Here is a 26903-nt window from a genome sequence, read left to right as displayed (position 1 = left end):
CCCTTTTTTCACTTTTGTCTGGCAGAGACCCCTTTTTTCACTTTTGGCTGGCAGAGACCCCCTTTTTACACATTAGGCTGGCAGAGGCCGCCTTTTTACCCATTAGGCTGGCAGAGACCCCTTTTTACACATTAGGCTGGCAGAGACCCCTTTTTACACATTAGGCTGGCAGAGACCCCCTTTTTTCACATTAGGCTGGCAGAGACCCCCTTTTTTCACATTTGGCTGGCAGAGACCCTTTTTTACATATTAGGCTGACAGAGACCCCTGTTTACAAAAAAAAAAAGAGAGAGAGAGAGAGAGAGAGAGAGAGAGAGAAGACAGATACATCCGCACTCACCGGTCATCGGGAAAGGGGGTCAGCACTCCCGATGCTGAGGCTCGTCGAGTGCTGTGCTGCTGCCGGGGTCGCAGACTGCGTAGGCGGCAGCCAGCAGGACTTCTCAGTGACGGCGGGGGCTCAGGCAGGCTACCACCACCGCGTCTGCTCCCAGAATGCCATGCGCAAAGATCTCGCGCCCGCACCGGCATTCTGGGAAGGTGGGACACTCTGGAGAGGGGTAACTAGATGCAACCAGGTGCATTGGGACTGGAAGTGTCGAGTGGGAGGCGGGGCAGCTCGGGAAGGCAAGGGGACAGCTCTGGAGCTGTCCTGCTTGCTTATTCCTACATTCAGTGTACTGGCTCCCAGCTGAGCCCGCAGCACAGCGATGCGCTCCCTCCACAAGTGCGCTGTGTGCAAGGCACACTCCGCACACACCATCACACAGTTACGGCTCTGCTGTGATAGGATGCAAGCTTTGCAATAATTTCATACCTGCTGAATTTTCCACGATCAACTGTAAGTGATATTATTAGAAAGTGGAAGCGTTTAGGAATAACAGCAACTCAGCCACAAAGCTGTAAGAGTCGCCAAACTTAATAAGGTTAGGTTAGACTGGTTAGGTTAGGATAAGGTCAGACTTTGGGAAGGGAGGGTTAAGCTGCAGGGGTGAGGGTTGCATGGCCCTGTCGGTATTATGGCAGTCAAGATGCTGAGATCTGTATTCTGATCGCCGGCATCCCGTACCCAACCCTCACAAAACACCACGTTTATCTATTTAAAGATAGTCTTGCAGACCTCACTACAAATCTTTCGATTTTTCCAACATATAAGAATTAGGCTTTTTGGACCATAGTTGAAGAGTGTAAATGATTTCAGAACTGAAAGAGGTTCAAGAGAATACCAGCGACCCTTTCATTAAAGAAAAGTTCTTCAAAAGCTGTGTATTCAGCTAAAGATAGCTGGAAGTCGGGACTGTATGCCAAGTCTGAACCTGCTACTAGTTTCACATCAGAAACCAGGTCAGCTTCTTTCCGATATATAAAATCCTTGAATCAATATTGATTATAAAATGCTTGCAAAAAAGGGTTTACCAGATATAATTTATGTAATAATGAGGGACTGATACTGCATAAAGATAGATCTAAAAGAGGATGTCTATTTTAATACCATTTAATCAAATCAGACATCTCCCAGGAATTTTTGAGGAGATTGCCTCTTTTAATAAACAGTAATGTAGCTTGACCTGTCCATTGCCCTTATGCTGTTGCACATCAGATGTGACATTGTGCAAGATTCCCCCCCACCCTGCAAACGATATCATTCATACACACTGAACGATATTGTTTACTACAGTATATTGTCAGTGTCGTCACCTGGCCACAACCAGTCCAGTACAATGGCCCTCATTCCGAGTTGATCGCTGGCTGCTTTCGTTCGCAGCGCAGCAATTAGGCAAAAAAACGGCAGTTCTGCGCATGCGTATACGGCACAATGCGCACGCGCGTCGTACTATTACAACGAATGATGTAGTTTCACACAAGGTCTAGCGACGCTTTTCAGTCGCATTGCTGACCGCAGAGTGATTGGAAGGAAATGGGTGTTTCTGGGTGTCAACTGACCGTTTTCAGGGAGTGAGTGGAAAAATGCAGGTGTGCCAGATAAAAACGCAGGCGTGACTGGTGAAACGTAGGTGTGGCTGGCCGAATGTAGGGCGTGTTCGTGATGTCAAAACAGGAACTAAATAGTCTGCAGTGATCGCAAGCTAGGAGTAGGTCTGGAGCTACTCTGAAGCTGCAGAAAATTATTTTGTAGCCGCTGTGCGATCCTTTCGTTCGTACTTCTGCTAAGCTAAGATACACTCCCAGAGGGTGGCGGCTTAGCGTTTGTATAGCTGCTAAAAGCAGCTAGCGAGCGAACAACTCGGAATGAGGGCCAATATCTTTAGATTTTAAGGTAAAAACTAAAGATATTGGCCCTCATTCCGAGTTGATCGCTCGCAAGGCGATTTTAGCAGAGTTGCTCACGCTAAGCCGCCGCCTACTGGGAGTGAATCTTAGCATCTTAAAATTGCGACCGAAGTAATCGCAATATTGCGATTACACACCTCGTAGCAGTTTCTGAGTAGCTCCAGACTTACTCGGCATCTGCGATCAGTTCAGTGCTTGTCGTTCCTGGTTTGACGTCACAAACACACCCAGCGTTCGCCCAGACACTCCTCCGTTTCTCCGGCCACTCCTGCGTTTTTTCCGGAAACGGTAGCGTTTTTTCCCACACGCCCATAAAACGGCCTGTTTCCGCCCAGTAACACCCATTTCCTGTCAATCACATTACGATCGCCAGAACGATGAAAAAGCCGTGAGTAAAATTACTAAGTGCATAGCAAATTTACTTGGCGCAGTCGCAGTGCGAACATTGCGCATGCGCACTAAGCGGAAAATCGCTGCGATGCGATGAAATTTACCGAGCGAACAACTCGGAATGAGGGCCATTGTACATTGTTAACGACCTGCGGGAGTGTGCATCGTTAACGATAAAAAGATTTTAAACCTACCGGTAAATCTTTTTCTCCTAGTCCATAGAGGATGCTGGGGACTCCGTAAGGACCATGGGGTATAGATGGGCTCCGCAGGAGACATGGGCACTCTAAGACCTTTTAATGGGCGTGAGCTGGCTCCTCCCTTTATGCCCCTCCTCCAGACCTCAGTTATAGAACTGTGCCCAGAGGAGACGGACATTTCGAGGAAAAGGATTTTGTTAATTAAGGGTGAGATACATACCAGCTCACACCACAAACACACCGTATAACATGGTAAATAACTAAACCAGTTAACAGCATGAACAACAGAAATCAGCAACAGTCTGATCTCAACCGTACACAACTCTCGTGTAACTACATCAGTAACTATGCACAAGCACTGCAGATTTATTCCGCACTGGGACGGGCGCCCAGCAGCCTCTACGGACTAGGAGAAATAGATTTACCGGTAGGTTTAAAATCTTATTTTCTCTTACGTCCTAGGAGGATGCTGGGGACTCTGTAAGGACCATGGGGTTTATACCAAAGCTCCAGACCGGGCGGGAGAGTGCAGATGACTCTGCAGCACCGATTGAGCAAACAGGAGGTTCTCATCAGCCAGGGTATCAAACTTATAAAATTTTGCAAAAGTGTTTGAACCCGACCAAGTAGCTGCTCGGCAAAGCTGTAATGCCGAGACACCTCGGGCAGTCGCCCAAGAAGAGCCCACCTTCCTAGTGGAATGTACCTTCACCGATTTTGGTAACGGCAATCCTGCCGTAGAATGAGCCTGCTGAAACGTGTTACAGATCCAGCGTGCAATAATAGGATTTTGGTACCTACCAGGTAAATCCTTTTCTTTGAATCCATAGGGGGCACTGGAGTACTCTTGGGATATGGACGGCTTCCACCGGAAGAAGGCACTGAATAAATTAATTTTTGAGACTACTCCTCCCCTCCATATCCTGCAGCACTTCAGTGTTTTTTACTGAGCCGAACAGGATCGATAGAGAGATTGACAAAAGGAGAATTACATATAGTCTCACAGACAACAATAAAGTTGACACAACGTAACAGACAACTAAACAGTTGACACCATAACTGATTAACCCTTGATAAATTTAAACCAGTCGTGAAAGTGTGTTACCATAAGAACCACTGGACTCCTAAAACAGGTAAACTGCTCTGGGTGGGCGTCCAGTGCCCCCTATGGATTCAAAGAAAAGGATTAACCTGGTAGGTACCAAAATCCTATTTTCTTTTTCATCCACTAGGGGTCACTGGAGTACTCTTGGGATGTACCAAAGTCTCCTCCGTGGCGGGAGAGCTGTTTGGCACCTGTAACACTAAACGGCCAAAGCTAGATGCTGCTGCCGCGAACGTATCAAACTTGTAAAAGCGCACAAACGTGTGCACTGACGACCAAGTAGCCGCACGGCAAAGCTGTGTCGTAGAAGCCCCACGACTCGCTGCCCATGACGTCCCCACAGAACGTGTGGAATGAGCTGTTACTGAAGTAGGTGGCTGTAACTTAGCATAAAGGTAAGCCTGACGTATAGTCAGTTTGATCCATCTGGATAAGGTCTGCTTAGAGGCTGGCCAACCCCTCTTAGCTGCGTCATAGAGAACAAACAACGTATCTGTCTTACGCACAGTAGACGTTCGGGAAACATAGATGCGCAATGCGCGAACCACATCCAACGTTCCAGAATCTCCTGTTAACACAGGAACTACTATTGGTTGATTGATGTGAAAAGACGACACTACCTTTGGTAGAAAAGCGGGATTCGTCCGAAGTTCCGCTCTGTCATCATGAAAAATTAAATACGGTGACTTGCATGACAAGGCACCCAAATCTGAAACACGCTTAGCCGAAGCTAAGGCTAAAAGAAAAATCGTTTTCCAAGTGAGAAATTTAATATCCACTTGTAAGGGTTCAAAGTAATCGGACTGTAAGAAATCTAAAACCAGATTCAAGTCCCATGGTGCTGTAGGTGGAATGAAAGGAGGCTGTATCCTCTTTACACCCTGTAGAAACGTATGTATTGACTGCAACGAGGCCAATTTCCTTTGAAAATAAATTGACAACGCAGATACCTGCACCTTTAGTGTGGAAAGACGTAGTCCTCCATCTAACCCCATTTGTAAAAATAACAAAAGACGGGATAATTTAAAAGACGATGTCGGAAATTTCCGAGCTTCACACCAACCTATATAAGTACGCCAAATTCTATAATAATGAGCTGCCGTAACCGGCTTCCTAGCTCGTACCATGGTTGGTATAACAGACTCAGGAATGCCCTCTTTCCTTAAGATGGCCTTTTCAACAGCCACCCCGTCAAACGCAGCCGCGCTAAATCGGGGTAAAGGAACGGACCCTGTTGTAACAGGTCCGGACGTAGTGGGAGTGGCCACGGATCGTCTGCGAGTAACCCGAGGAGATCCGAGAACCAAGCCCTCCGAGGCCAATGAGGCGCTATTAGAATGACTGTGACGAACCCTCTCTTGATCCGTTTTAGCACCAACGGGAGCAGCGGAAACGGTGGAAACAGATACACAAGGCTGTATGGCCACGTGGCTGTGAGAGCATCCACCGCCACTGCCCCTGGATCTCTTGTTCTGGACACATATCTTGACACCTGATGATTGTGGCGGGATGCCATTAGATCCACCTGAGGGTAACCCCACTTCTGGATCAACATCTGAAATACTTCTGGATTCAATGCCCACTCTCCTGGATGAAAATCCCGACGACTGAGAAAATCTGCCTCCCAGTTGTCCACTCCAGGAATGAACACTGCCGATAATATCACCTGGTGATATTCGGCCCATCTGAGGATCCGAGCTACTTCCCGCATAGCCATGCGGCTTCTCGTTCCTCCTTGTTTGTTTATATATGCGACTGCCGTCGCGTTGTCTGACTGCACCTGAACAGTCTGAAAACGAAACATGTACACCGCTTGTCTTAGAGCATTGTAAATCGCCCTGAGTTCCAGAACATTTATGGATAGCGATCTTTCGTGATCCGCCCAGAGGCCCTGGAGCCGATAACTCTGAACTACAGCTCCCCAACCTCTGAGACTTGCGTCTGTTGTCAGAATTATCCAATTCGCGACGCCGAATCGTCTCCCTGCAGATAGATTGTGTATTTTTAACCACCAGAGAAGAGACACCCTGACTTGTGGTGACAACCTCACCCTGTGGTGCAGCTGCAGATGTGATCCCGACCACTGTGCTAACACCTCCAGTTGAAACGGACGTGAGTGAAATCTTCCGAACTGAAGTGCTTCGAAAGCCGCCACCATTGTGCCTAGAAGGCGAATGCACAAATGTACTGAGACTGTGCGTGGCTTGAGCACTAATTGCACCAGATGACGAATGCCCTGTACTTTCTGTTGTGGCAGGTAAACCCTTTGTTTTACTGTATCGAGAATCATCCCTAGGAATTGAAGTCGTTGACACGGAATTAGATGTGATTTCTTTAAACTGACTATCCAACCGTGCTGAACTAGTACATTGTACGTTAGTAAGGCATGTTGGAGAAGCAATTGTTGAGACGGAGCCTTTATGAGTAGATCGTCTAAATACGGAACAATTATTACCCCTAGGGACCTGAGATGAGCTGTCATCACGGACATTACCTTGGTGAATACCCGAGGCGCTGATGAGAGGCCAAACGGTAGAGCCTGAAATTGGTAATGGTCTCGTCTTATCGCAAACCTTAAGAAACTCTGGTGAGGTGGCCAAATCGGAATGTGCAAATACGCATCCTTGAGATCTAGTGCAATCATGAATTCCTGTGGCTCTAACCCTGCAATTACTGACCTGAGAGATTCCATCTTGAATCTGTGGTAAGTGACGTAATGATTGAGACCTTTTAGGTTCAATATTGGCCTGACTGAGCCATCTGGTTTTGGTACCAGAAACAGACTGGAATAATAACCCTGCCCCTGTTCCTGCACAGGGACCGGAATTATCACTGCAGCATTCAGCAGAGACTGAATGGCAACCTGCAGAACTGCTTTCTTGTCGTCCGACACAGGCAGTCCTGTCGTGAAAAATCTTCCTGTCGGAAGATAATCGAACTCTATTTTGTAACCCTCTAATACTAAATTGCGGATCCACCCATCTGTGGACGTCTGCAGCCACGCCCCCTGAAAGCTCTGAAGGCGTGCTCCCACAATTGGAGATCCGAGATGGGCTGGGAGCCCGTCATGCCACTGGTTTGTTAGTGGTCTTGGTGTCTTGACGACGTGCATTGGATTGTCGGGCACTACGTCCCCGACCTCTTCTGCCCGGCGTGACTGCTCCTCCCTGCCCACGAAAGGGCTGAGTTCTAAAGGATTTGAACGCCGGACCAGAATATTTCCGTTTAGGTATAGTTGTAGGCGATGGAAGAAAAACAGACTTCCCTCCAGTAGCCTCAGAAATCCATTTGTCCAATTCTGGACCAAAAAGTTTCTCGCCATCATAAGGCAATGCCTCTATACCTTTTTTAACCTCCGTCTCCGCCTGCCACGAACGCAGCCAAAGTGCTCGTCGTACTGTGACTAGCGATGAGGACAGGCGAGAAGTAAGCTGACAGACGTCAGTAGAAGCTGTACATAGATATTCAGCAGCTTCCCAGATTTGATCCGCGAGAAGTATAAGATGATCATCTTGCAGAGCCGACTTGAGCTCTTTTATCCATACCATTAAAGCTTTAGTAACCCAAATGCCAACCAACCCAGGTCTTAACAGCACTCCAGTTGCTGTGTACATGGACCTTAGCATAGCCTCTATTTTACGATCTGCAGGGTCTTTAAGCGTAGTAGCAGTTGGGACTGGTATGGTTAACTTCCTCGTAAGTTTAGATACGGATGAATCCACCAAAGGTGGGTTCTCCCATGTAGCTGTCATGGCCTCTGGAAACGGGTAACTCGATTTAAATCTACGAGGAATAGAAAACCGTTTGTCCGGATTTTTCCGTGACTCCAGTAACATTTTATTAAGAGATTCCGAGATAGGGAAACACATCGGAGATCTCTGTCGTTTAGTAAAGACTACCTCATCATTCGTCAGTGGCTCCTCAGTTTCCGTAAACTCCAGCGACTGACGAACTGCTCTGATGAGATTGTCAATACCTGGGCTGTCAAAGTCGTCACCTTCTGACTGTTGTTCTATTTCGCCCTCCTCGTACTCCTGTTCAGTGAGATCTAGTATCCCAGAGACAGGAAAATTAGTAGGAAAAGGAAACTTATCTTTTCCACTCAAGGTGGACTTATGACCAGTTTGAGACTCCCCAGGTAACTCAAATGGTCTCATCTTAAACTCAGATCTTGCCGCCTCTCTTTCTTCACGAGAGGCGGCCAGTTCTGATTGTAAACCAACTAATACATCTGCAAGTAAAGCCCATGGCGGGTCCTGAGATGCTGGCTTTACTTCTGGAATGGAAATCGTATTTATGGCTGTATTAACAACACATGCTGTACATGTGGTGGATCCATCAGGCAACACACTCTTACAGACATGACATGACAAATGTTTCTTAGATTTTGCTGGTGTCTTACTCATTATGAAGACAGACAATACAAACTCCACACAGACAGACTGCACGACTCAGTAATAACACCAAAGTTCCTGGTATATATCTAGGCAAGTGCAGTGCCTGCCAGAAATACGAAAACTGACCCCAAAATTCCTCTAGTACCACTCTTAGCCGAGATGTAAAAATAGGAAACCTGGAACAGACAGGAGAACATTTAAACATATTAAGCATTTCTTGGCACTGCCAAATACTGTTAAAGTCTCCCCCCCCCCACTCCCACGACCTCCGTGTACAGCACCGGGTCTGGGCCTGTGGAAGTTTTGCAAAGGGCCGTGTGAGCGGCCTTCTGCCTCGGCTGCTGCGGGCGGATGACGGAAGCAGAGAGCGTGCTGCATAGAGCCGTGGAGCGGCCTATGCACACGTGCTCCCGCCCGCCACACACAGCATAACGGCGTGTCTGTGTAGCCAAGCAGCGCTGCTGCTGCGCAGGGAGCAGCGGTCTCTTAGGATGCTGGGAGCCGGAGAGTGAGAGCGCGCCGCATGGACCGTGAAGCGGCCCATGTACACGCGCTCCGGGCAGCGGTGAGTACCCAACAATCCCCAACAGTGGAGCGGCAGCAAGCGCTGACCGCCCCAACCCAACATACCTGGACCGTGACAAAAGTCTATGACGGGGCCTTCATCCAAGCTCCGTCCAGCTTTCCTGCAGGCAGCCTGCAAGTGGAGTGAGGGAGCTCTTTACAGAGAGGTCCGACACTCACGGCTACTCAGCCGCTTCCACTGTCCCTGACCCACGCCTGTTAGAAGGGGGGAAAGGACGTGGAAATTGAAGAAAAAAAAAAAACTTAGAAAAAATTCCAATACTTTGTGGATGAGCTCCACTATGCCTTCTAACTGTGTCGAGCACAGAAAAAACACTGAAGTGCTGCAGGATATGGAGGGGAGGAGTAGTCTCAAAAATTAATTTATTCAGTGCCTTCTTCCGGTGGAAGCCGTCCATATCCCAAGAGTACTCCAGTGACCCCTAGTGGATGAAAAAGAAAGTCTGCTTGGAAGCAGGAGCGCCAACCTTGTTGGCCGCATATAGGACAAACAGAGCCTCTGTTTTCCTAATACGAGCCATTCTGGCTACATAGATTTTTAAAGCCCTGACTACATCAAGGGACTTGGACTCCTCCAAGACATCCGTAGCCACCGGCACTACAATAGGTTGTGTCACTGACCTGGGATGGGGGTGTTGTGAACTCGGGGGTTCTTCCGATGGTCGGGAAGAGGAACCACAGCTGGGTCGGAGCAGAGATGGCCGGATATAGGTTTTCCTCATACAGGACTCTGACAGTTAGAAGTGGTGTAAAAATGCTAAGGAACTTTATTATGGGACGGGAGCAATACAGCGACACATAAAAGGGAGAAGTTGTGGGTGATGTCCACGGTTACTGAAGAATTTGTGAGCGATGTCTACAGACACAGATGAAGGAAGAACTTGTGAGCGATGGTGAAAGACACTGATGAATGAAGAACTTGTGAGCGATGGTGAAAGACACTTGATGAATGAAGAACTTGTGAGCGATGGTGAAAGACACTGACAAATGAAGAACTTGAGAGCGATGGTGTAAGACACTTGATGAATGAAGAACTTGTGAGCGATGTTTAAAAACACTGTTGAATGAAGAACTTGTGAGCGATGGTGAAAGACACTTGATGAATGAAGAACTTGTGAGCGATGTTTAAAGACACTGTTGAATGAAGAACTTGTGAGTGATGGTGAAGGACAGTGAAGAATTTGTGAGCGATGTTTAAAGACACTGCTGAAGGAAGAACATGTGAGCGATGGTGAAAGTCACTGAAGAATGAAGAACTTGGGAGCGATGTTTGGAGACACTGTTGAAGGAAGAACTGGTGAGCGATGGTGAAAGACACTGATGACTGCACTGCAAAGAAACACGCTGGTTGCAGGGAACTCTGGAAACTTGGCTGCCGAAAGACACCCTGAAACGCTGGAAGCACTGAGTACAGCTGCAGGGAGACACACGGTGAACAGGAGCACTGGCATCCACTTTAGGGGTAAAAGACGATACTCAGGCGCCGGGGCTCTGCCCGGCGTCTGGTTTTGAATTCCCCGCCTTTCCGCGATTGGTGGAGTGGTTAGGTGACGTCAGCCGCTCTCCGCCCCGTGACGCCGGACGTCATGGCGGCGCCCACGCTCCGGGGAACCGCCGGGAGCCGCGCCAGCCAGACGCCGGAACCCGAGGACCGCCGGAGGTGAGAGCTGCCGGACCGACCAGCAGACACGCAGGGGTAAGCGCGGCCGCCGCTGCCCCTGGCGTGTGACAGGTTGGTTCATGTGAAACGACGAAACCACCTTAGGTAGAAATTGTGGACGAGTTCTCAATTCCGCTCTATCTACATGGAAAATCAGATAGGGGCTCTTGTGGGACAATGCCGCCAATTCTGACACCCGCCTTGCAGATGCCAAGGCCAATAACATGACCACTTTCCATGTGAGAAATTTTAACTCAACAGTTTGAAGTGGTTCAAACCAATGTGATTTAAGGAACTGCAACACCACGTTCAGGTCCCACGGTGCCACAGGGGGCAAAAGGTTGGATGTGCAGTACTCCTTTCACAAAAGTCTGTACTTCTGGAAGAGAGGCCAATTCCTTCTGAAAGAATATTGATAAGGCCGAAATCTGCACCTTAATGGAACCTAACTTTAGGCCCATATCCACTCCTGTCTGTAGAAAATGGAGAAAACTACCCAGCTGGAATTCTTCCGTAAGAGCATATTTGGATTCACACCAAGACACATACTTCCTCCAGATACGGTGATAGTGCTTCGCCGTTACTTCCTTCCTAGCTTTAAGTAGAGTAGGGATGACTTCCCCTGGAATACCTTTCCTAGCTAGGATCTGGTGTTCAACCGCCATGCCGTCAAACGTAATCGCAGTAAGTCTTGGAACACACACGGCCGCTGTTGTAACAGGTCCTCTCTGAGAGGAAGCGGCCAAGGATCTTCTGTGATCATTTCCTGAAGATCTGGATACCAGGCCCTTCGAGGACAATCTGGGACAATGAGTATCGTCTGAACTTTTGTTCTTCTTATGATTCTCAATATTTTTGAGATGAGCAGAAGCGGAGGGAACACATAGACCGCTTGATACACCCACAGTGTTACTAGCGCGTCTACTGCTATTGCCTGAGGGTCCCTTGCCCTGGAACAATATGTCCGAAGCTACTTGTTGAGGCGTGACGCCATCATGTCTATTTGAGGGAGTACCCAACAACTTGTCACTTCTGCAAAGACCTCTTGATGAAGTCCCCACTCTCCTGGATGGAGATCGTGTCTGCTGAGGAAGTCTGCTTCCCGGTTGTCCACTCCCGGAATGAATACCGCGGACAGAGCGCTTACATGATTTTCCGCCCAGCGAAGAATCCTGGTGGCCTCCACCATTGCTGCTCTGCTCCTTGTTCCGCCCTGGCGGTTTACATGCGCCACGGCTGTGATATTGTCTGACTGGACCAGAACGGGTAGGTTGCGAAGGAGATGCTCCGCCTGTCTCAGACCGTTGTATATGGCCCTTAATTCCAGCACGTTTATGTGCAGACAAGCCTCATGGCTTGACCATATTCCCTGAAAGTTTTTCCCTGTGTGACTGCTCCCCAACTTCGGAGACTCGCGTCCGTGGTCATGAGAACCCAATCTTGAATTCCAAACCTGCGACCCTCTAGAAGGTGAGCACTCTGGAGCCACCACAGGAGAGAAATCCTGGCCCTGTGGGACAGGCTTATCATCTGATGCATTTGGAGATGGGACCCTGACCACTTGCTCAGTAGGTCCCACTGAAAAGTTCTTGCATGGAACCTGCCAAATGGAATGGCCTCGTAGGCCGCCACCATCTTTCCCAACACTCGAGTGCATTGATGAATCGACACTCTTTTTGGTTTCAGCAGAACCCTGACCCTGTTCTGGAGTTCCAGAGCTTTTTCCACTGGGAGAAAAACCCTCTGCTGTTCTGTGTCTAGAATCATGCCCAAAAACGACAGCCGAGTTGTCGGGACCAACTGCGACTTTGGCAAATTTAGAAGCCAGCCGTGTTGTTGTAGCACCCTCAGAGAGAGAGAGACACGCTCTTCAGTAATTGTTCTCTTGATCTCGCTTTTATCAGGAGATCGTCCAAGTACGGGATAATTTTGACACCCTGCTTGCGCGCAGGAGCACCATAATTTCTGCCATTACCTTGGTGAAAATCCTCGGGGCCGTGGAAAGCCCAAACGGCAAGCCCAAACTGGTAATGACAATCCTGTACAGCGAATCTCAGGAACGCCTGATGAGGATATATGGGGACATGAAGGTATGCATCCTTTATGTCTAGTGACACCATAAAATCCCCCCTTCCAGGCTGGAGATCACTGCCCGGAGAGATTCCATTTTGAATTTGAATCTCTTCAAATATAGATTTAGGGATTTTAGGTTCAGAATCGGTCTGACCGAACCGTCCGGCTTCGGGACCACAAACAGGGTTGAATAGAACCCCTTTCCCTGTTGCAACTGGGGAACCTAAATAATCACTTGCTGTTGACACAGCTTTTGTATAGCCGCCGAAACTATTGCTCTCTCTGGGAGAGAAGCTGGCAAGGCCGATTTAAAAAACCGGCGTGGAGGCACATCTTCGAACTCCAGTTTCTAGCCTTGGGACACAATTCCTATCACCCAAGGATCCAAGTCCGAATGAACCCAGACCTGGTTGAAGAGCTGAAGACGTGCCCCCGCCAGTGCGGACTCCCACAGCGGGTCCCCAGCGTCATGCGGTTGTCAAAGTCGAAAAATATTGTAATGCATACACCATGTACTAACCCCATACACATGCCCGCTGCGTGTGCACTTATTCCGCCGTGCGTGCACATATCCGCAATTTGCGTAGGATTGCTCCTGCAATCATGCGCGTGGTGTGGGTATTTACGGCGGAGTTTGTGAGCGCATAGAGGGTTATCAGAACATTACATATTTAACCCAAATAGTGCACTTTGTACACATAGCTCCCCTACACCACATCAGCAAGTATCAACAGTTTAAATGATTCCAGGACTAGGGGATTCACCTTTGCATGATAGGAAGGGACAGACAAAGGTTATAAGGTGATGTCTAGTATCCAGCTGTAGGGTATTTTAAGGGTAACATTCCGGTGTTGGTTAGAGAAAGATTGCATGTTCCTGCGTATAGTTATGTGCAGTAGTAGAATATAGGTATAAACTGTATTTACTGTATATTATGTATGCGGCGGGAATCCAGAGGATACCACCCACAAGAGCAGTTGAGAAAGACATCGCCCACCTTTTCAAATCAACCTATGACCTCTCCTGTAATGTAAAGATGCATCTCTGTGTCCAATAGACAAAAAGATTACAGTGACCATTGTATTGTGTTTGGAAGTTGTGTATAAAAAGCCTGTTGTTGCCTGGCCGGTCAGAAGACTCTGAACGCTTTCTACCTGAAAGCGGAGGACTGGTCCAGGTTGCGCTTGCGAACATTCTCACGTATGTACATTCTCTGTAGCCATTATTCTGTTGTAGATTTATCTTGTTAGGTCTGTAGTGTATAACTTGTACTGTTATCCCCTTTCAAATAATCCACTGTGGCCTTAGAACCCAGTGTTCAACTACATATCGGTGTTGTGTCCTCATTTCCCTGCTAGGGTTTAAAGTGTTTAACTAAATAAGGTTTAAAGTTTATCAAGAGTGTGCGCGCGCTGTGCGTACTCTATACACCCAGCGCGGCGTGTGTACGCTAAGTACGTACGACGTACGGGACTCTGTACGCAAATAGCGTGCGAAGTGCGTAGCGTGTGTATTAAGTCTAGCGGCCGTAGCGGCTCCATGGTAAAAGTGTGTTTAAAGGTATAGCTTTATGGTTTAAGATAATATCGGCATTATCAATTAGTGTATTTCAACATTTCCAATTCCCGAAAGCCGGGAAATTGGGAGGTGACATGGAATAACCAGACCATGGCATTTTCGCACAGAGCTGATAGGATACCCGTAGACTCTGAACTTATACGCCGAATAGCCAACAGTTGAAGGTATTTTCGGTATAGGTATACTCAAGGAAGTAAGACCATGCGGGTTGGAGAAGTATCACCAGGGTACTGTGCGCATATCATACAGCCTGATACGTGTACTGAACAGATGAGAGAGTTAGGGATAGGATTTTTCACCTGGAAGGTTTGCAATACGGTAATGTCATATTCTGTCCCATATGTTCTCCCCGATGATGCTTATTTCATATGTGGGAGGAAGGCGTATAAGTGGCTTGCCCCAAACTCAGAGGGATTGTGTTACATTGAAAGAGTGTTGCCAGAAGTAATGACCATAACCCATGATAAGATGAAAGACGTTCACGGCAGTGCTCAAGCTCCTTATACTCATACTCATTATGAACACATCGTTAAAAGACACCTCATAGATAGGACAGAGCACGTAGCCTCTGATTTGATCCACGAATCCACCGGGATTCAATTCCTTCTCACATTAGATATCACCCGTACTGCCAGAGGAATTATAAATTATAGGTATATCCATGCGCTAGCAAACCTGATAGATAATATCACTGAGATGTATGACGACACCTTCAGGTATACAGGAAGGGAGTTGCAAGCTTACAAAATGGAACTGATCCAGCACAGGATGGTCCTCAATTATATCACAGCAGTGACAGTCGGGTACTGTGTCACACTGGCAACTCAATATGGTGTGAAGTGCTGCACGTATATTACAAACAGCACTGATGACCCAACTGAGATCATTGATCAAAAGATGGACGATATCTTGCAGTTGAAGTGGGAGTTCCGAAGGAGACACAACCTTACCCTGACTGCTGTGAGTAATGAACTGACCGGCTGGGTCTCATGGTTGAACCCACGCAATTGGTTCTCAGGTTTAGGAGAATGGGCTCAAAATGTTATCATGAGTGTAGGAAAGTTTCTCCTTTGTATCCTGGGAGTCGTCATAATTATTGGCTTGATATTTAGGTGTGTTCGAATTTTAACGCGGCGCAAGCACAGTACAAAATTGATGAGTTTAAGGAGCAGGGGCATTGTTACAGCAGCAGATTTAATTTATGATCCATCTATAGAAACGATGTTGTGATAAGGATTGCAAATGAATTCCACGGCCCGTTTCTTTCACCCGTTTTTCCTGTGTTTCTCCCTCAGCAAAAATACACCCATCCGGAAGAAACTTCGATCAACACCCAAGAATGATTACGCAAATGTTATGTGAATGTATTGTACATATGTGTCTTATCTTCATCTCTACAACCTTCAGTTAGTGACACACATAGTCGATAGGTGATATCCACATATATTAGCACTCACATATGTTCCCCCTCCATGTATCATCATCTAAATGTGCACCCCATTTGTTGGAACAAGAAGCCGAAAAGAGCTCGGTAGTGTTTGTTGGCCCACTTACAGACCCTTAATACGGGATGAGAAGGATTTAATGTATACTTCGCAATACCTCAAAGCTTATCTAGAACATATACGGCACGATGATACATGCCCCTCAGACATGGATTCATACATACATGCTTTTACTATCTCACTAGGTCATACATTTCCCACCTACACCTCTCCTCATACCATGTGTACACATAGCTCCCCTACACCACATCAGCAAGTATCAAAAGTTTAAATGATTCCAGGATTAGGGGATTCACCTTTGCATGATAGGAAGGGACAGACAAAGGTTATAAGGTGATGTCTAGTATCCAGCTGTAGGGTATTTTAAGGGTAACATTCCGGTGTTGGTTAGAGAAAGATTGCATGTTCCTGCGTATAGTTATGTGCAGTAGTAGAATATAGGTATAAACTGTATTTACTGTATATTATGTATGCGGCGGGAATCCAGAGGATACCACCCACAAGAGCAGTTGAGAAAGACATCGCCCACCTTTTCAAATCAACCTATGACCTCTCCTGTAATGTAAAGATGCATCTCTGTGTCCAATAGACAAAGGGATTACAGTGACCATTGTATTGTTTGGAAGTTGTGTATAAAAAGCCTGTTGTTGCCTGGCCGGTCAGAAGACTCTGAACGCTTTCTACCTGATAAGCGGAGGACTGGTCCAGGTTGCGCTTGCGAACATTCTCACGTATGTACATTCTCTGTAGCCATTATTCTGTTGTAGATTTATCTTGTTAGGTCTGTAGTGTATAACTTGTACTGTTATCCCCTTTCAAATAATCCACTGTGGCCTTAGAACCCAGTGTTCAACTACATATCGGTGTTGTGTCCTCATTTCCCTGCTAGGGTTTAAAGTGTTTAACTAAATAAGGTTTAAAGTTTATCAAGAGTGTGCGCGCGCTGTGCGTACTCTATACACCCAGCGCGGCGTGTGTACGCTAAGTACGTATGACGTATGGGACTCTGTACGCAAATAGCGTGCGAAGTGCGTAGCGTGTGTATTAAGCCTAGCGGCCGTAGCGGCTCCATGGTAAAAGTGTGTTTAAAGGTATAGCTTTATGGTTTAAGATAATATCGGCATTATCACGGTGAATTTGGTAGAGGTCGGGGAGGACTTTTGCTCCTGGGAACTAGCCGAAGCTGATGTTCTTTTCCCCCTACCTCTACCTCTGGCGAGGAAGGATGAACCGCGCCCCTTTCTGAATTTATGAGACCGAAAGGACTGCATCTGGTATTGAGGTGTTTTCTTTTGCTGTGGGGGAATGTAAGGCAGAAAAGAAGACTTACCTGCGGTAGCTGTGGAAACCAGGTTTGCAAGGCCTTCCCCAAACAGAACTTCACCCTTGTAAGGCAAAGCCTCCATAAGTCTCTTGGAGTCAGCATCCCCCGTCCATTGGCGGGTCCACAGTGACCTCCTAGCTGAAATTGCCATGGCATTTGCTCTTGAACCCAAGAGCCCAATCTCTCTTGCAGCCTCCCTCATATAAAACGCTGCATCCTTTATGTGACCTAATGTCAACAAAACACTGTCTTTATCGAGGGTGTCCATGTCAGATGACAAGTTATCTGCCCATGCTGCAATTGCACTCTCCACCCATGCCGACACTACCGCCGGTCTGAGCAGGGCTCTCGTAGTCGCATAAATTGATTTTAAGGCAGTTTCCTGCCTGCGATCCGCAGGATCTTTTAAGGTCGCCGTGTCCGGGGACGGTAGGGCCACCTTTTTGGACAAGCGCGTAAGGGCCTTGTCCACCGTGGGTGAGGATTCCCACCGTAACCTGTCCTGTGAGTGGAAAGGATACGCCATTATAATTCTCTTGGGAATCTGCAGCCTCTTGTCTGGAGTTTCCCAAGCCTTTTCAAATAAAGCGTTCAGCTCATGTGATGGGGGAAATATTACCTCCGGTTTCTTCCCCTTAAACATACAGACCCGTGTGTCCGGGACAGACGGGTCCTCTGTGATATGTAATACATCTTTTATTGCAATAATCATGTATTGAATACTCTTTGCCACCCTTGGGTGCAACTTTGCCTCATCATAGTCGACACTGGAGTCGGAATCCGTGTCGGTATCAGTGTCTGAAAGTATGCCAGCTCACACCCAGCGCCCTGTGGTTCTGAAACAAAGTCCCAGACTAGTAAGCGCTTTTATAATAATAATAATACATTTTGCACCAAATTAATGTGCCCCCCCCCCCCCCCCCCTCGTTTTGCACCGTTACTTGTGTACAGCAGGGGAAGAGTCCGGGAGCAGCTTTTCTGCAGCAAGCTGTGGAGAAAATGGTGCTGGTTAGAGCTGAGGGAACAAGCTCCGCCCCCTCGATGGCGGGCTTTGATCCCGCTGTTTCTTTATACTGGCGGGGCTTTATATACTGCCTCAGCAGTATCTATACTTGTGCCAGCCTATATATGAGGTAAAAATTGCTGCCCAGGGCGCCCCGCCCTGCACCCTTGCTGTGCCGTTGTGTGTGTGTGTGGGAGCAATGGCGCGCAGCGCGACCGCTGCGCGGTCCCTCACGAAGATCTGAAGTCTTCTGCCGCCTTTGACGTCTTCTTGCTTCCTATACTCACCCGGCTTCTATCTTCCGGCCCTGCGAGGAGGACGGCGGCGCGGCTCTGGGACAAATAGCGAGGACGACACCTGTGTTCCGACCCTTTGGAGCTAATGGTGTCCAGTAGCCTAAGAAGCAGAGCCTATCAATAAAGTAGGTCTGCTTCTCTACCCTCAGTCCCACGAAGCAGGGAGCCTGTTGCCAGCAGTGCTCCCTGAAAATAAAAAAACTAACAAAAGTCTTTTCTAGAGAAACTCAGTAGAGCTCCCCTAGTTTGTGACCAGTCTCCTCTGGGCAAAGAATCTAATTGAGGTCTGGAGGAGGGGCATAGAGGGAGGAGCCAGCTCACGCCCATTAAAAGGTCTTAGAGTGCCCATGTCTCCTGCGGAGCCCGTCTATACCCATTGGTCCTTACGGAGTCCCCAGCATCCTCTAGGACGTAAGAGAAATAGTGAATACACACTGGACAATGTGAACGATATATCGTCCGATCTGCCGGAATATGATATTTGTGCAACCAGACAAAAATACACTAGAAAAGTAAAGTAAATTGAGTCTGAAACTCACAGTGGAAGATCAAAATTAATTTGAACCCATTTTCCACAATCACTGTCCTAGGATTACAAAACAGATACGCATTCCTTTCTCTGGCTGTGCCTCCAAAGAAAAAGCTAAAAATACATACATTTATGCTAAAAAACATTCAAAAGCACTAAATTCCCTGATGGGTTGGGTAGCTTTACCTCATGAGGCAGTGAGAGACATACAGTTTGTTCAGATGCGGAATCAGTTCTACACATACACCTGAACGAAATAAGCTCAATATTTACAGTGTTTGAATAAAGGTTGGTTGTAATATGTTATTTACACTTCTCTCACTGAAGCTCTCTCAAGAGACACCTTTATATACACTGCATTTGCAGTTCAGCAAAGAGCTTATATTGTTTACAAAGCAAGCTTTTGTGTTCTTTGCTGACTTCCGGTTTTATTATTTACATGTGTTCCTTGAGATTAAAATAAAGAAATCAGAAATCATTTTATTCATGATGTGGTCTTCAAAGATGCAGTTGCTTGGTGCTGTGCTTTTTGCATCCACCTCTGAATCAGGCCCTCAGCCCACCAGCTGTTGCTAGGTAGCAATCCTATACCCAAGAACAAATAAAGTTTGCACATCACAGGTTTCTGCAAACTCCTTTCCTCTCCTGTTTGTTAAATGTAACTTCTACTCAGATTCTTAGCAATGATGCCTGTAGCTATTTTTTTTTTTAGCACAACATAAAGACCAGTTTCTGAAAAAAAAATAAGATTTTAATTTTCATCACCTACCGGTAAATCCTTTTCTCGTAGACCGTAGAGGATATTGGGAATCCATTTAGTACCATGGGTTATAGACGGGTCCACTAGGAGCCTTGGGAACTTTAAGAATTTGATAGTGTATGCTGGCTCCTCCCACTATGCCCCTCCTACCAGACTCAATCTAGGAAACTGTGCCCGAGGAGACGGACAAACTTTGAGAGAAGGATAGGTAAGGAAAGTGGTGAGATTACGAACCAGCACAAAACAGAACGATGGGAAAGCCATGCTAACCAAACTTGAAACATGATCAGCAACGGCTGAACAAACCAGAATACTTAACCAAGTAACAATGCAGGAAAAAACGAAGCACCGGGCGGGTGCCCAGTATCCTCTATGGGCTACAAGAAAAGGATTTACCGGCAGGTAATTAAAATCCTATTTTCTCTTGCGTCCTAGAGGATACTGGAAATCCAGTTAGTACCATGGGGAAGTACCAAAGCTCCCAAACCGGGTGGGAGAGTGCTGAGGTTCCTGCAGAACTGATTGGCCTCTGAGGACCTTCAGTTTGGTCAAAGTATCGACCTTGTAGAACTTTGCAAACGTGTTCGAACCTGACCAAGTAGCTGCTCGGCAGAGCTGTAAAGCCAAGACACCCTGGGCAGCTGCCCAAGACGAACCCACCGACCTAGTAGAGTGGGCCTGTACAGATTTTGGAACCAGCAATCCCGCCGTGGAATAAGCATGTTGAATCGTGAGCTTGATCCAGCATGCAATTGTCTGCTTTGAAGCAGGACACCCAATTTTATTGGGATCATAGAGAACGAACAGCGAGTCAGATTTTCTGTGACGAGCTGTTCTCTTTATATACACTTTCAAAGCCCTCACAACATCCAAAGACTTTGAAGCAGCAGAGGTGTCTGTCAGAGCTGGAACAATAGGTTGGTTGATGTGAAAAGTGGACACCACCTTGGGAAGAAATTGCTGATGAGTTCTGAGTCTCTGTCTTCATGGAAAATTAAGTAGAAACTTTTGAGAGAAAACGCCCCTAGTTCCGACACACATCTCGTGAGGTACTTTACGTCAACCTCCTGTAGCGGTTCAAAGCAGTCTGATTGGAGGAACTGCAGCACCAAATTGAGATCCCAAGGTGCCGTGGGAGGCACAAAGGGAGGTTGGATGTGCAGAACACTTTTTAAGAACGTCTGGACCTCAGGGAGGGAAGCCAATTGTTTCTGAAAGCAAACAGACAAAGCCGAAATCTGGACTTTAATGGAATCTAGGCGTAGGCCCACATCCACTCCCGACTGCAGAAAAAGCAGGAGACGTCCCAGATGAAATTCCACTGCAGAATATTGTCTGTTCTCACACCAAGAGACATACTTCTTCCATTTACGGTGGTAATGTTTAGACATTACCCCTTTCCTGGCTTGGATCATTGTCGGAATGACCTTGTCAGGAATCCCTCTCCTGGCTAGGATCAGCCGTTCAACCTCCATGCCGTTAAACGTAGCCGCGGTAAGTCTTGTTAGACGAACAGGCCCTGTTGCAGAAGATCCTCGCGAAGGGGTAGAGGCCACGGATCTTCGAGGAGCATCTCCAGAAGGTCCGAGTACCAGGCCCTTCTTGGCCAGTCCGGAGCAATGAGGATTGCTTGAACCTTTTCCCTTCTTATACTTTTTAGAATTCTTTGATGTGGAGGAAACACGTACACCATCTGGTGTTGTCAGAGCGTCTACCGCCACTGCTTGTGAGTCTCTCGACCTGGAACAATACCGCTTGAGCTTCTTGTTGAGACGAGAAGCCATCACATCGATTTGTGGATATCATCACCGTCAAGCACCTGAACACTTCCGGATGAAGGCTCCACTTCCCTGGGTGCAGGTCGTGTCTGCTGAGGAAGTCTGCTTTCCAGTTGTCTACTCCCGGAATGAAGACCGCCGACAACACCACGGCGTGTTTTTCCTCCCAGAGGAGAATTGTTGACATCTCTGACATTGCTGCTTTGCTTTTCGTTCTGCCCTGTCGGTTTATGTACGTTACCGCCGTTACATTGTCCGACTGGACTTGAATGGCCTGATTCCGAAGTAGGGATGAGGCCTGCAGAAGGGCATTGTAGATAGCCATGAGTTCCAGGATGTTTATTGGAAGGACGACTTCCTGACTTGACCATTTTCCTTGAAACTGCACCCCCTGGGTGACTGCTCCACAACCTCTTAGGCTTGCGTCCATGGTTAGCAGAATCCAATTCTGAATCCCGAACCTCCGACCCTCTTCGAGGTGAGAAGTCTATGGCCACCACAGAAGGGAGATCCTTGCTCTTGGCGACAGACGGATCCTCTGGTGCATGTGAAGATGTGATCCGGACAATTTGTCCAATAGATCTGGCTGGAAGGGCCTCACATGAAACCTTCCATACTGAAGCGCCTCGTAAGAGGCCACCATTTCCCCAGAAGGTGAATGCACAGATGCACCGAGATCTGGGTTGGCTTCAGGACAGCCTGAACCATCGACTGGATTTCCATAGCCTTCTCCACAGGAAGGAACACTCTCTGATATTCCAGGTCCAGTATCATTACCAGAAAGGAAAGACTCTCCGTCAGTTCCAGGTGAGATTTTATTAAGTTCAGAATCCACCCGTGATCCAGGAGAAGTGTGGTTGAGAGGCGAATACTGTCCATCAACCGCTCCCTGGATGGTGCCTTTATCAAAAGATTGTCCAGGTATGGAATTATGTTCACTGCCTGTTTGCGGAGTAGAAACACTATCTCTGCAATCACCTTGGTGAACACCCTCGGTGCTGTGGAGAGACCAAATGGCAGGGCCTGGAACTGGTAGTGGCAGTCCTGCAGTGCAAACCGTAGATAAGCCTGATGAGGCGGCCAGATCGGAATGTGAAGGTACGCATCCTTGATATCCAGAGACACTAGGAATTCCCCCTCCTCCAGACCTGAGATCACTGCTCTCAGAGACTCCATCTTGAATTTGAACACTCATAAGTACGGGTACAACAATTTGAGGTTCAAAATCGGCCTTACCGAACTGCCTGGTTTCGTTACTACAAACAGGTTGGAATAATAACCCCTGTTTTGCAGGTGAGGTGGAACTGGAACAATGACCCGAGTCTCTACCAGTTTTTGAATGGTGTCCTGTAAGGTTATACTTGCTTCCTTTAAAACTGGTAAGCCTGATTTGAAGACTCTGTGAGGTGGGAGTCTGTAGCCCTGGGAAATAAGATCTATGACTGAAAATTTTTAGTTTGGCTCCCACCTGCAGGTCTTCCAGGCACTGCGGTCCACAGTCATGCTGAAGGCTTTGAGGAAGCAGAACTTGAGCTCTGTTCCTGTGAACCTGCAGTTGCTAGTTTTCGTGGTTTACCTCTAGCACCTCTGGTGGCTGTAGAAGAACCTCTGGTTTTGCCCTTGAACTTGGCAGTCTGAAAGGACTGTAGATTAGTCCTGAGTAAGCCTTCCTGGCTGGGGGAGCAGCAGAAGGAAGATACATGGACTTATCCGCAGTAGCTTTGGAGATCCATTTGTCTAGGTCATCACCAAATAAGGCTTTTCCTGTAAAGGTTAGGCCTTCCACGCCTTTCCCGGAGTCCACATCGGCAGTCCACTGGCATAGCCATCGGCCTCTGCGTGCTGAAACTGCCATAGCAGTGGTGCGTGCATCAAGCAAGCCTATTTCTTTTATGGCTTCCACCATAAAATTTGCTGAGTCCTGTATATGTTGCAGGAGTAAAATAATCTTCCCCTTAGGTAAGGTACCTAAACCCTCAATTAGGTTACCCGACCATTTTGCGATGGCCTTAGTAATCCACCCACATGCTATAGTGGGTCTCTGTGCCACCCCAGCAGCTTTATACAAAGATTTTAGTGTATTCTCAATTCTACGATCAGCCGTGTCTTTTAGGGAGGCTGCACCAGGGACAGGCAAAACGATTTTCCGTGACAGCCTGGATACTGATGCATCCACTATCGGTGGATTTCCCATTTTTTTCTATCCTCAGGAGGAAAGGGAAAAGAGGATATCAACCTTTTAGGGATTTGAAATTTCCTATGAGGATTAACCCACGGTTCTTCAAACAGGGTATTTAGTTCCTTTGACACAGGAAAAGTGGCTGAGGATTTCTTTTTTAAATTAATATAAAAGATTCCTCAGTCTCCTCTGTTACCTTATCAGGGATATGCAGAACCTCTCTAATAGCTTCTATGAGAGCCTCTATTCCCTGTGACAGTGTAGCCTCCCCCACCTCTGAATCTACCTCCCCCTCCTCCATGTCTGGCCCCTCATCATCAGAGTCAGACTCCAGGACATGGGCCAAAGGACGTTTTTGCAGACAAATGGCAGGGGACTGCGACACTGGTTTGTGTACTGGATCTCTGTTCATAAACTCAGTCATCGATTGTCTTAAGTATTGCGTCTCTTTCTCATTGCAGGACAATTTAGTGGAAATATTGGAGATTATTCCCCTAATGGAATCTAGCCAAGCTGGTTCTGCCCCGCTAGCCTGGGAGGGTGCACTGCATTGAGTACACTGCAGTGAACCCCCTGGAGCAGAGGAACACTGTGCCTTACAAGAAACACACTCTTTGTCGGACATACTGTGACAGTGACAGCACACACACACAGTAACAGGTTAAAATCACAATTAACCTACAAAGAGCCCTTCAAGAGAGACACAGAGATAACCTGGAGCCAGCACACAGCGCCCTTACTGCTAATGCCAAGCTTAGCCAGGTCGCAGACTAAGTACCCAGAATGGGGACTTAGTACACTAGTAAGCGCTTTCCCCCTGCTATGACCCCCTGGTACCACTGAGGTAATCTGGTGTCTCTCCGGAGGATCTGCGCATCCCTGTCAGTCAGCGTCTGTGTCCACTACAGAGGGAAAATGGCGCTGGTGATCGGCTGGATCTGCTCATAGTGAAGCCCCGCCCCTTCAATGGTGCACGGTCTTCCCACTTTTTTATACTGGCTGAGGTAATTTTTAATGCTTAAAGTGGAATCAGTCACCTTTTAAGTCTGTAATGCCAGTCTCGGTACTGTGTACACTCGTAGTGTACTTAGACTCAGTTCGCTCCCTCAGAAGCGGTGTGTCCACACTGTGTACTGAGTCCCGAGACTCCGCCGCCTCGGTAGAAGCCGTGCGTCTCTGTACCCTCATGCCGCCATAATGGCCGCCGACCTGCTAACTGGGATGCCAGCTTAGTACTCACCACTATTCATTCTTATTGGCTCTGTTAGGGGTGGCGGCGTGCTGCGGGAATGTACGCTTGCCATGGTGGGGCGTGCGAATAGTTACCTCGGGAGCTAGTGTTCTGTCAGCAGGGAACGGGACCATTAACCCTTCAAGAGGTTGGGCTGTCCTCTCCCCTCAAAGTCCCACGAAGCAGGCAAGCTGCTGCCATCCAGTCATGCCTGAAAATAACAAACAGATAAAATAAATGCAGAAAACTCTTCAGGAGCTTCCATGCTATGTGACCGACACCTCTGGGCACATTTTCTAAACTGAGTCTGGTAGGAGGGGCATAGAGGGAGGAGCCAGCGCACACTATCAAATTCTTAAAGAGTCTAAGGCTCCTAGTGGACCAGTCTATACCCCATGGTACTAAATGGATTCCCAGTATCCTCTAGGACATAAGAGAAATGTTATTAAATATTTAAAGGGGCCTACACACGGTGCGATTTGAACTACCGATATGGATTATATAGTCCATATTGGTAGAAAACATAGTACATATCGCACCATGGAGGTCATTCCGAGTTGTTCGCTCGAAAAAAGCGATTTTAGCAGAGTTGCTCACGCTAAGCCGCCGCCTACTGGGAGTGAATCTTAGCATCTTAAAAATGCGAACGATGTATTCGCAATATTGCGATTACACACCTCGTAGCAGTTTCTGAGTAGCTTCAGACTTACTCGGCATCTGCGATCAGTTCAGTGCTTGTCGTTCCTGGTTTGACGTCACAAACACTCCCAGCGTTCGCCCAGACACTCCTCCGTTTCTCCGGCCACTCCTGCGTTTTTTCCGGAAACGGTAGCGTTTTTTCCCACACGCCCATAAAACGGCCTGTTTCCGCCCAGTAACACCCATTTCCTGTCAATCACATTACGATCGCCAGAACGATGAAAAAGCCGTGAGTAAAATTACTAAGTGCATAGCAAATTTACTTGGCGCAGTCGCAGTGCGAACATTGCGCATGCGCATTAAGCGGAAAATCGCTGCGATGCGAAGATTTTTACCGAGCGAACAACTCGGAATGAGGGCCCATGTGTATACAGCTTGTGATGCCGATGCGCGCTCCCATGGGGTCGGTCTCGCAAGAAAAAATAGATGTGTAGGCAGGTCAATTCTGACTAGGTGTACAATCTCGTACATAGTATAGTCAAAATTGGCCATAGCGAAAATTTTACACAGACAAAGTCGCACTGTGTGTATAGTTAATATCACTGGTTTTGGGCTCCGGGGAGTTCAAGGGAAATCGCAAAGTGCAAATCGGCCACCTAGGAAGAATCGCACCACGTGTATGTGCCTTTAAGAACTTTTCCACCTTCAGAGGACTTAAATCTACTGAAGTGCTAGCAATCTTTGTGTGGAGGATACTTTTATCAGACCTATGTATAGAGAGAGAACACAAGGGAAGCATAGTTCCAAGTGGCAAAGTAGCCCACACATGCTACCAGCAGCAGGGGTACCTGCATCACCCATGCTACTTACCTGCCTGCAAGACTCCATTTAATTAATTTCAATTAATTTCATGGTCTCTTTGCAAAATGAATCAAAACCTGCACAATTAGATGAATTTATTCCAAATGTATCGACATATAGATATCACTGATCCGAAGCCTAGTTAGCAGGCGCCAACTAGACAGTGAGTGCTCAGTTGCTCTGCTATTTTGCTGCAGTGTAGGATATATAGCACCGCATAATAAATGAATAAAAACTACGGCCAGTGATAACAATAAACCCAAAAATAAGCAAAAGCAGAGAAAATATTTATACCCTGTAATCGGCAAGATGATTTCCCCGGAACTGATCACTACTGCGCCCAAATAAATCTCAGTAGTATTCTCTGCCTCTACCAAGATGGCTGACTGACCTGCCGTGCAACGTCATCCACCCCGTAAACTCGATACGCCCCCTGTTTTCTCTTGCTGTCATCGTGACCTGCTGCCTCAGCTTGAAGGCAACGCCCACATGATGGCGTCATGATGACGTCAGGCAGC

General features: G+C 47.4%; 1 long non-coding RNA gene across 1 annotated transcript in view; it reads right to left on the bottom strand.

Moving 5' to 3' along the window:
• Positions 1–26896, bottom strand: part of LOC135049830 (uncharacterized) — a 114612-nt gene extending 87716 nt beyond the window's left edge. The window contains exon 1 of the long non-coding RNA XR_010241485.1: positions 26680–26896. This is a non-coding gene — a long non-coding RNA (uncharacterized LOC135049830). The remainder of the gene's footprint in view (positions 1–26679) is intronic.
• Between the last annotated feature and the right edge of the window lie 7 nt (positions 26897–26903).

Source organism: Pseudophryne corroboree, chromosome 2, assembly GCF_028390025.1.
Source record: "Pseudophryne corroboree isolate aPseCor3 chromosome 2, aPseCor3.hap2, whole genome shotgun sequence".
NCBI lineage: Eukaryota > Metazoa > Chordata > Amphibia > Anura > Myobatrachidae > Pseudophryne > Pseudophryne corroboree.
The sequence above is the reverse complement of the archived record's forward strand: the minus strand, read 5'-3'. Positions and strand labels throughout refer to the sequence as shown.